We start from the raw sequence: 9662 nt of genomic DNA on the forward strand, positions 1-9662 counted from the left end.
CATGCAAGATTTTATCTGGTTTTACTAGAACTGTAACTCGCAACTCTCGTGAGTAATGGAATGGCAATTCATTCTTGGACAAATTCAATAAGAGTCGGTGATCAATCATGGAGTAATGCTCATCGTGAAATCATTTGTATCGTTTTATCATTAAAGATAATCTATTACGAAGAATGTAATCCGCTTTACAATGCAAGATTAATCTTCCCGTGTGAACAAGAATAAGCTGACCGCGTAACTGGGCAATTATTCTTCTACACTCCTTTTGCATTATGCATAAAAAGAAACGCGAATAACGAATGAAGTATTGCAACAATAATAAATATTTCTGACATTTCTACGAAATAATCTCTAAACTTTACAAACAAGAGATTATGGAAAGAAATTAATCATTTCAAACGCAAATGCTTCCAATCCATACTGTCCCCAAAATATATTATGTGTCGTTAATGCAACGCGTTGCCGATTCCAGAATTATCAAGCAGAATGAAATAGAATTAAATTTAATGCACGCAATCAGATCAGGAAATTGCTTTCATTTCATAATATCAAGTTAAAACGATCAAATGCAGCTTCTTTAAAATTCGCGATCAACGAGCAAACGCGAATCTCGCGGTTGATTTTTCGTCACCACTCTCCACGCGTCGACTCTGTATTTCCCAGTAGACGAGTCTCGGTATATTTAATTGAAAAACATGTAATTCGTAATTTCCCAGGAGAGACGTCCGCGTGACTCCTCTTGATCGTTAAGCTTCGCGACGAGAAATCCATAGAACAATTTCGGAATAACGTTGAGCGTTTCTCCTCCTCGTTTCTCTGTTTCTTTTACATTCCTTCGCTCGTATAGATTCCAACTTAAATAAATTAACGCGCACCCGAGCCGCTTCTCTTTCCGTTTACTCGTACTTATTCCTGTTAAAACGTCGATCTTCGTGCTAAGTTTACTTAGGATCGTCCGATTTAAATCTCCGACTCCAGCATTCATTAAATTGGTCGACTTAAAGGAGATGAATAAAACTTCTAATACAATGAAGTTATAATTTCTTTTGAGTCCCGGCACTTATCCGTTTTAATAGCATGAAACAACTGGAAAAGTTTTATGGATAAAGGTACGTACGGATATTTTTCGAAATTTACGTAAAAAGTATCATCATTTGCCATGTTTATTTTTCATTTAAAATGTAATTTTTATACTTTGAAATTTGTTATTTTGCAAGAAGAGCTGGACAAATAAACATAGTGGAAAACGAATAGCTTTGTTCTAACGATTCGGTGAAATATCAAAAGAGATTTAAACGCGACCTAGTTTTCAAAAGCTGCGGAGTTTCAATGTTTTTAACATTTTTTGTAACCCATGGTAACAAAAACGTTCATTAGCACCATAAAACAAAGATTATAGCTGAAAGTACCGTGTATTGACGTTTGTAAATTACATATGAAATGTTCAAACACGAATAAAAATGGTGCGAACTAAAAAAAACGTAGTTGTAAAAATTAAAAAACATTTTCACAGGAGGTTTAAAAATATTCAACAAAGGAATTCTCTTTTATTGAAAAAATGTTTGAAGGAAAACACTATCGTTCGATTAAACAAGACTTAAACAAAAATGTCTAAATAAAATCTTAACATCCACTAAAGATATTTCTGCACTAATCACATGAAATTTTGTTTGCGCTTGTTTGTTGCATTGACTTCAATTTTTCAATAAATATAATTCTCAAATTCCGTGACAATTAACGTGTATGATCGTTCGATAACGTTTTCTCATAAGATTTTTATACTAGCGTGTTATCATATATTTCAACGCTATCATTTATCCTCTTCACCACCATACTGACAGGTTCACAGTAAATAGTAACAGCGTAGCTCAGTTTCCGGAAATAAAAGACGTAAACAATTTGCGGGGAAAATGTGGCGTGTCTCTGCTTGCGAATACACAAGGGAATATTGAGCTGTTTATTTCTCTGTCCTGTGAATCATCTACACGGAGATAATAATTCGCCGACCACGAATTACAATTTATCTGAAAATGTTCTTTCACGGTTACAAAATTGAAAGTCACGTCTAATTAACTCGTAATTATTCAGTTCTCTATTCCCTTACTTCCTTCTGCAAAATCTATTTAAAACAGTTTAGTTTTGGTACAGTTGGTAATCTTTGTTTGAAAACTTTCATTATTTTTGTTCCTAGATTGCTGCTTAATTAAAAATTTAAATGTAAAAATTGTACAAACTATATCATAATATATGTTAGAAGATACATTAATTGAGCTTAATTAATTTGATCATTTTCTAAGTTCCATTAATCAGAAGGTAATTAAATATCCATCAAATTCCATGAATGATTAATCTTATACAAAAGAGTCCTAAGACTCATTAATTACGAAAGTATTAATTTGAATAATCTGTATATGAATATGAATATTATTTAGTTAGAGATAATTCCTCAAAATAAAAGGAAACTTATTCCTTCGTATATATGTATATTACATTTAATGGTTGATAAAATGACGAGATCCTCGAAATGAACGAAACAATATTTTTTCAATACCGTAACGATTCCGGGACATGTAAACAGAGACCCGAGTTTGTATTTCTTACAAAAAAATTGTAAACACGCATGTTTACGAGATACGCATTGCAACCATGTTATTATCAAAATTGTACACCGTGGAAAAACCTTTTCTACAATGTCTACATTAATTAATTAATATCTCTTTAGTTTGCTACATTTATTTAAAATCTACAATGGTAATAATTCATTTCATTATCTAAAGAATAATCCGTAGACCGGAGTCGGACTTTCGAGAGAATACCATGGTACAGAATCGTACAGAAAATATCAGAATAATATATTCATAATCCCCTGCTACACACAAAGATAAAAGTATCACTCGTTACTGTATTTCTCGTATGCACAGTATCTTCTGTTCAACTACGTAGAAACGTAGAAAGAAAGGAAGGAATATTGCGTTCCAGCGTTGTTAAATTAATGATTCAATCAAATCAACTCTCACGTTTCGATGCATATTGTAAAAGTTCCGAAATAAAAATGAAAAAAATTCTACTATTGATTCTTGTTAAATTTGCGAAATTATTAAATTATTTCTGGTTTACTCTGATTTTCAAATAAATTTAATGAACTCCGTTTTTCATTAGTACGAAATCAAATCTTTCACTAGCATGTTACAAGCTATGGATAAAAATATACTACAAATTTCAGGCATGTATTCTTGTAGTCGTTATAATCATTATTTCATACACTCAAACACGTTAACCAATCATCGAGATTCTATTAATTCCAAAAGTTATTATGGAACACTGAAACCGGTTTTATTAACAATCGATTCTTCATTCGAGCGATACAATTTTTTAATACCAATAAACCCACATGAAATGCCATAGAATCCTATATTATCGACAGAGTCTAGCGTTAAAACGTAAAAAAATCTTGCATGAAAACCACTTAATTCAAAAATATCCAATTATGTGTAAAACATACCTGGTACTTGAAGTAAAGTCGCCAAAATCCAGATGTGCAACGTGTATGTAGAAGTTCCAGCATTCGATCACTATCCGTCAGGAATAGTCACGTTGAACGAAACATAAATAACGCGAGTGACTGCATAGTGGGTGGAGGTAGCCGATAGCACATTTGGACACTGAACTGTCACGAGAATATAACACACAGCTGTAACAGAGGCCTCGCGTTACTCGAGAACCGTCGTATCAATCCGTTCGTACTCGACGGCGGCCGGAGGCGAACTGCCCTTCGTAACGCGCGCGCCACCACCTAAAGCGTGCCAGCGATTCTATCCGAGTGCTGCAAGGACAGGCGAACTTGCACGAGCTTTTTGCAACGGGCTTTCTTCGGTATAAATGTGTGTGAAATCATGTCACAGTATGCTTTCTCAGATTTACAACGTCTATGATTGATTAGTAAAGCTATCCTGGCAATCCTAGTTGACCGCTATTCAATTTCAATTCTATAACCTTTGTTACGACCGTTCGTGCAGAGACGCGGTCGCGAGGAAAACGCGTCAGCGAGAGGCGTAAATTCTCGCTACGATTCGTATAATCGACGCCGCAAATTAGTCGTTCCCCTGTTTCGGTTAAGATAACGGAGGTAGTTCAATGAATTTAATACTGTATTAACAGGTTAATATAGCTTGTATATTTAACAATAAATTATATAATAATAAAAATGTCACAAATTATTTAGTGATGAATACAGTTAATGTGTTACAGAAATTCGACCCGACTTTACGATATCTCTCAATGAATTCGTTAGACTAAGCAACTTTAATTTCAATCGTCAGACCTCTCGATGTATGTCGTTTGAATCTTCAAATGAGACTGATTGCCCTTCGATCATTTCTTTGTCTTCTCGGGGAGACGATCCCCACTACGCTCGGGTCACGCCACCGTTCGCGCCTATGATCATATATGCCACCTTCTTTGTGTGCATGAAATAACCGACCGAATCGACGTTTTCGGAACTCGCTGTTTGGTGACAACTATGCGCTCGTCGATACATTGTATATTTTCCGTCGGGCAGATAAGACGATCTGTTTGCGACGCTGTAGGACCACGAGTGACGGTTAGAAATACGGCCTATACTAAGCCTCGTGGCGTAACAACCTTAAATTAACAACACTATCCTATGTAATGCGAATATTAAGACAATCAATATACGACAAGACAATATATATATATAATACAATACAATAATAGACAATAACAATAAATCGAAGTAAGAAACATGACGCGTAACAAGCTATTGGCATCATATTCAATTTTTCGAACGATTACCATTGATCACCCTTTCGTAATCACTTTCTCGTGATCACGTACTCGTACAAAAAATTAAACATGACGCCAATGGCTTGTTACGTGTCATGTTTCATACTTTGATTTATGTTTCAAAAGAGAATATTCGAATGGACTTTCGATGGAGTGTGACAGTCTTAATATTTGTATGACGCGAGATGATATTATTCATTTAAGGTTATGAATTTGAAATTGTGATCTAATTGCGGTTTACTAGTATTTGCATTATTATGGGTGACTTAGGAACTGAATTAGGAATTGATTTAGGAACTGAAGCATATAAATGACGTCGAGAACATTCTACGTTTGCAATGATTATACACATGTCGAAAATTTGACACAAATGATATATATAGACTTAAAATCTCCAAATACCTTAGTTATTTCCATCTCTGGAGCCGAGTTGAGCAGTACTAACGATATCTGGCACTGTTAATTGCGCTAATCACTACTAAAAACTGCAGAGCGCGACGTGTGCTTGTGAATCTTAAATTGGCGGGAAGCGTAATGGCGGAAATCGAAGAATTCAATCTCAATGGACATTAATTCGGCGCATCACCGATAGATAGTGGTAGTATCGATCTAACATTCGCTAGTGCAGCCGCGAAATACGAACTAAATATTTTATATATTTATTAATAATTTACGAGCTATTGGGTTTAATATACTGCAAGAACTATTCCATTAAATTAACAAATGAATTTCCGAGTATCCGGTGAAGGCATCAAACGTAAAGTATATTAACGCTTAAATAATTTATTGACATATAGAGAATTAGACAATGTCTAACAAGGTACTAACAGGAACTTTAGTTTCCATGCGATTAAACTTTCACGATGAAGTAATTAACTTCATATATTATATCTCGGTATTATTAAAGTTGCAGAAATTCTTGGTACAGTTATGTAGGAGTCTATTGTTTTACACTGACTTGCTAACTATTACGAAATGATTATATTAGTATCGGAAAGCACCCTTATATTGTTTCTTGTTTAATTATAACATGCTTAGAACATGCAATCTGAAACTACTCTTAATAAGATATCTAACTAACCATCAAACACATATCATAATAATAATTACTATCTTGTTCTTTTGCATTTTTGCAAGCAGTGTTTACAATATTCAATAAACTTAATTTCATTCTCTTCACATTTTTATATCATTCTTACGTCGGTATTTTTAATATTATGCTTCTCTAAAAATTGAATTATTCAATTAGCAGAATCCTATTCTTTTTTCTAGAAATGTCATATTATTTAAACTGTAATTTATATATGATACTTTTCGTAAAGTTGTATTAAAATTTATAAAAGAAAGGGAACAGAGTACACTTTAGAATTTCAAAATTCAATATCAAATTTTATATCTCATATCTGGAATACAGGTAATATCTGGAATACATAGTTAGCACACAAATTCGTACCTGTTTCCAATGAATTACTATTTTAGATTATGCTACATTAAAATCTATCCAATAGACGTTCAATAAACTTTGGCAAGAAAGGGAATAATGAGAGAATTTATGTCGGGACCTATGAGCTCAAGCAATTCACTTTGCATTCTAGCGTACGGATGCAGTCTGCTGCACGAATTCGCAATACGCATACACGCCTCCGCACGAAGCGTTGTATATAATTGTGTTATAATAGCTATCGCAGGTGTCGGCTCGTTAAATTGTTAATACATTGCTGCACGAGCCTCGCAGAAATTCCACCGATTAATGTTGTACCATCGTACTGATATTACCTTCCGTATGACACTTTCATTTTCGTAGCGACCGGAAACAACGTTGAGCGAACTCGAATAATGGACATTGCAATCTCATGGAAAATTAATCAATTAAACTACCAAATGAAATCGATACTTCCTGTTCCAATTGATAAGAGCGATCTTCTTTTATTAAATTTTGTCGTGACTATTCCAGGAATCATATCGCACAAAAATTTTAAATTGCAATAGTTGTTAATACAGCATCAATCCTATTAAAAAAAATTATCGTGCTTTATTTAATAATTTTATTTAATATGAAATGTTAATTCCTTTTTCATAATATATGAAATAGTAAAGATAGTAATTGCGAGATTCAGATCCGGTCAATAACATTACAGCCATTCTAACGCCAGACGTGAACGTCTAATGATAATTAATTGCCGAGAAATGTTGAGAATAATTAATCGTTGGGAAATAATTAATCGTGCCGGATGATAAAATAAACATGATTCGACCGTAATTTATAATGTGCACGTAGTGGACGGCAAAATCCTCAATAAGCCCTGAAAAAATTTGCTTCTCCATAAAGTTATTAAGCGCTCTTTTCTAGCAAACTGCTGCAGCATTAATGAAATTTGTGTACTCTCTAATTTTTAAATACTAAATTCTTAAATAAAGAATACTAATAAATAGTATCCTTAAGTCCTTAAATATTAAAAAGGTCAAATGAAAAATATAAAAAACCACACGTATAGTTGCAAAAATTTTATCTGACGCAGAATATTTAAAGCCTACAAACTTCATAATCTACAATATTCGATACGGTTATCTCACATACATGTACCTTCAACACTTTTGATAACCTGTTCGATATTCCAGGCATAACTGCCGAAATTCAAGAAACGATACACGTAGCAGAAAAACGACAGCCGCGGGAGCGAAACTAACACCAGCGACAGAAATACCTGCCAGACGAAACTCGCTCTCTGTGCAAGACCGATCGATCAATCCTGAAGAAGCAATAGAGATTCGCGTCGCGCATTATCATTTTCCTCAACGTCGTATGTAAAAACTCATTATAAAACGTGCAGGAGCATAAAAATTTCTTGTGATTTATAGGAGCAGCATATAGTGAGAAACTAGTTCAGGAATAAAGGTATCAAGGGATAGCGAACGATAAATGAAGTTACGTATTGTTATCGAATGAATATGACTTCGATAAGTTGTGTACAATAAATTGTTTACAAAATCAGCAAAGATTTGAAAGACAAAAAGAAGTGAAGAAGAGTTGAATCATTTCGGGAATGAGGTTTTCAGAGGACACGATCTATTCTGAGGTCATATACCAGGGTCGAAGGCCACGACAGATACGGATATAGCACTGCAGGTGAAGATATACGCGTCAGAGACATCCACGCTGGAATCAAGGAAACCGCTAAACTCCGATAACAGATCTCTCCTAGTGTGTCTCCTAGGTCCGTTAGCTAAATTGCCTGTTAAGTAACATCATGGTAGTAACCATTAAAGACTAATGTTTAACTATGTTTTAATTAAGCATTGCAAATTGAGAAATAAACTTTGTAATATTCTGATAATTTACGTTGTGTAGTCTATGTGATTGGGAACGCGTGATAAATTTGAAGTCTGATTATCATGGGTTTGAGTGATCTGATATTTAAAAATGTATAAGTATTTTATGTAGTAAGTCATTGTATTGACTGTTTACGTGTACATGAATGTTGTGGATACCCTTTACAATTACTACCCCTTACAATTTGTGTGTCGGTTTGATTTGGCTTGATTCGGTTTGATTTCGGTTCACCCTAATTCGATGTAGTTACCGGCGCAGCCAGCATAACGATTTGCGGTCGCCTACAATTTACCTTGGTGTTTGTCTTTTAAATTTTAGCTGCGGTTCACGAACAATTTAATTTTGTTAACATCCCGAAACCACAAAAAAAAATATATATATATATATAGGACATGTATCGTATTCTTTCCGTGGTCCATCACCGCTTGAAATTTGCGACACTGCAATTCGTTTTAAATGGAGATCAGATTTCAAGGAAGGACACATATTTGATAGAAATTGATAAAACCTAGTTATTTGCTGTAAAATGAAATGTTCATGTTAATTTGATTTTAGTAAGCGAAATAAATCTCATTTCTCAAGCCTTGTTAACTAACCCATCGTTTGAATAGTACGATCGGAATCAAATGGCTTGAAAATTATATACGAGGCAGGAATAATGTCGATGAACTGCTTTAATGTTCAAAGGAATTTAATAGATTTATGCTATTGGACAAAATCGATATTGGACCGCACGGAAACGTTTTCCTACGATACTAAAACTTGCTCAAATAATCTATTCAAGTATCCACATAACGTACCAAACATAATGTACCAAAATTCTCTCTGTATATCATTCCACGTAGTATATTCTTTTCGTTTAACGATCGTTTCTCCAGTGAGAATAAATATCCTTTGAAAGGAATCCTATTTACAAGCATGAAATATTTCGGTCGATACTTCGCCGAAAGAACATATCAGATCCAGCATCAGCTACGAAACAATTCGACAACGTCATGAATTTCAAAAGGTATAATTCTAAAGGAAGATAGATCCATCCCTTGAGATAACCATAAATCATAAGAAAAGAAACACTCCCATCGAATGTAATCACATTTAATGGACTTCTTCGAGAGATTTTGTCTGATCTCCATTGGGAACAGAATTCGAACTCAAAGAGAGCGGAAAGATACGCGTGATGCCGACGCGTGGTGTCGAACAGTCAAACAATGGCCACAGCAAATGACGTGTTAAGTGACCAAAGACAAAAGTATGGGTGCGGAAAATCAGGTTCCATTGTATGTTCCTTGTAAACTTCGCTCTTCATACCAAATAGGTCGAAGTACGACGTGAATGAAGGGCAGAGAGAAGCAACAGAGGAGTGGCAGAGGGAGAGGATAGAGGAGACTCGAGAGCTGTTTCTAGCCCATCAATCATGGTATTTACGTGCGCAGGCTAACCTCCACGTGCTAGCCGGCACAATGCTGAAAGCTCGTCGAAAGGAAAGCCCTGAGTTTACTGAGAGAGCTTCGGAAACCCCATTCGCAAA

At 34.8% G+C, this 9662-nt stretch overlaps 1 protein-coding gene across 1 annotated transcript in view; it reads right to left on the reverse strand.

The window, feature by feature from the left end:
• The window catches only part of LOC139992803 (uncharacterized), a 160282-nt gene extending 154990 nt beyond the window's left edge, over window positions 1-5292 (reverse strand). The window contains exons 1-2 of the mRNA XM_072014006.1: window positions 5206-5292; window positions 3503-3823 (exon numbers count right to left, since the gene is read on the reverse strand). The gene's annotated coding sequence lies outside the window, so the exon portion shown is untranslated. The remainder of the gene's footprint in view (window positions 1-3502; window positions 3824-5205) is intronic.
• Window positions 5293-9662: the final 4370 nt, after the last annotated feature.

Source organism: Bombus fervidus, chromosome 12 (genome assembly GCF_041682495.2).
Source record: "Bombus fervidus isolate BK054 chromosome 12, iyBomFerv1, whole genome shotgun sequence".
Taxonomy (NCBI): Eukaryota; Metazoa; Arthropoda; class Insecta; order Hymenoptera; family Apidae; genus Bombus; species Bombus fervidus.